Here is a 1,781-nt window from a genome sequence, read left to right as displayed (position 1 = left end):
ACTTTTCCCAGTTTTAAATGACCACAGATGCCAACCCAGATTACTATACCCAGCCAAAATGTTTATTACAGTCAAAGGGGAAAGAAAAATCTTCCATGACATAAATAGGCTGAAGGAATTCATATCCATAAAATTAGCCTTTCAGAGTTATGGAAGCAATACAAAGAGCTGAAGAAAGGAATGACTATACCCAAGGGGTTGTGGAAAGAAATTCAATGAAGGTATAACTGTAGAAAAGTACAACTATATCAAGAATGTAAACAGAAATAAAAATGACAGGATTCAATACTCATCTTTCATTAATAACTTTAAATATTAACAGATTGAACTCCCCAGTCAAAAGACACAGACTAGGTGAATGGATTAAGAAACAAAACCCATCCTTTGTTGTCTGCAAGAAACTCATCTCACTTTCATGGACAGACACTATCTTAAAATGAAAAGATGAAAAAAAATATACCAAGCAAACGGCACTAAGAAAAAACGAGGCATAGCAATTCTAATATCTGACAAAATAGAATTTAAACTAAAACTAATCAGAGGACAAAGGGGGGCACTTCATTCTGATCAAAGGAAAAATAAACCAAGAAGCTGTTGCAATCATGAACATATATTCACCAAACTCTAGTGTACACAACTTCATAAAAACAGTGCTACAGGACTTTAAGACCCAGATTAATCCTAACTCATTAATAGTATGGGACTTCAATACCCCACTGTCTCCATTACATAGGTCAACTGGGCAGAGAGTTAACAGAGAGACATCTGAATTAAACAAAACCATATATCAAATGGACTTAACAGACATCTACTGAGTATTCCACCAAGGCACCAAAAGTCATACTTTCTACTCAACACCCCATGGAACCTTCTCCAAAATTGACCATATACTGGGTCAAGAAACAAACCTCAACAAATACAAAAAGATTGAAATAATTCCATGCATTCTATTAGACCACAAAGCAATAAAGCTTAAAATCAACAACGGAAGAAGTCCTAATCACCACATGAACACATGGAGATTAAACAAGACACTCCTGAATGACGAATGGGTCAAAAGAGAAATTAAGAAAGAAATAAAAATATTCCTGGAACTAAATAAAAAGGACTAATACAACACAACAAACCTCTGGGACATGCTGAAAGCTGTCCTTAGAGGGAACTTTATAGCTCTAAGTGCCTACATCAAAAAATTTGAAAGAATACAAATAAAAGACTTAACAATGCAACTCAAGACACTTGAAAAGAAATCAGAGATGAAAGGGGAAACATCACAACAGACACCCAAAAGATCCAGAACATTTTAAGGGAATATATATATACATATTTGTCTTTTTTAGACAGGGTCTCCTTGTAGCCCCAGCTTTCCTGAACTCACTATGTAGACCAGGCTGGCCTCCAACTTACAAAGATCTGCCTGCCTTTGCCTCCCCAGTGCTGGGATTAAAGGCGTGCGCCACCACGCCCGGCATTATAAAGGACTATTCTAAAAACCTATGCTCTACTAAATTTGAAAAATCTAAAAGCAATGGATGGATATCTAAAATCATGGGAACCACCAAAGTTAAACCAAGAAGATATCAACAGTTTAAACAAACCAGGAAGATATCAACAATTTAAACGGACCCATAACACAAAAAGAAATTGAAACAGTAATACAAAACCTCATGATTTAAAAAAAGCCCAGGACCAATGGATTTACAGCAGAATTCTACCAGACATTTAGAGAAGATCTGCATCCAATACTACTTAATTTATTCAAAAAAATAGAAATGGAGGGA

General features: G+C 35.5%; 1 protein-coding gene across 4 annotated transcripts in view; it reads right to left on the bottom strand.

The window, feature by feature from the left end:
• The window catches only part of LOC103728721 (bromodomain adjacent to zinc finger domain protein 2B), a 125,712-nt gene that overhangs the window by 65,215 nt on the left and 58,716 nt on the right, over positions 1-1,781 (bottom strand). The gene's annotated exons all lie outside the window — the stretch shown is intronic.

Source organism: Nannospalax galili, unplaced genomic scaffold, assembly GCF_000622305.1.
Source record: "Nannospalax galili isolate Female #2095 unplaced genomic scaffold, S.galili_v1.0 scaffold92, whole genome shotgun sequence".
Classification (NCBI taxonomy): domain Eukaryota; kingdom Metazoa; phylum Chordata; class Mammalia; order Rodentia; family Spalacidae; genus Nannospalax; species Nannospalax galili.
The sequence above is the reverse complement of the archived record's forward strand: the minus strand, read 5'-3'. Positions and strand labels throughout refer to the sequence as shown.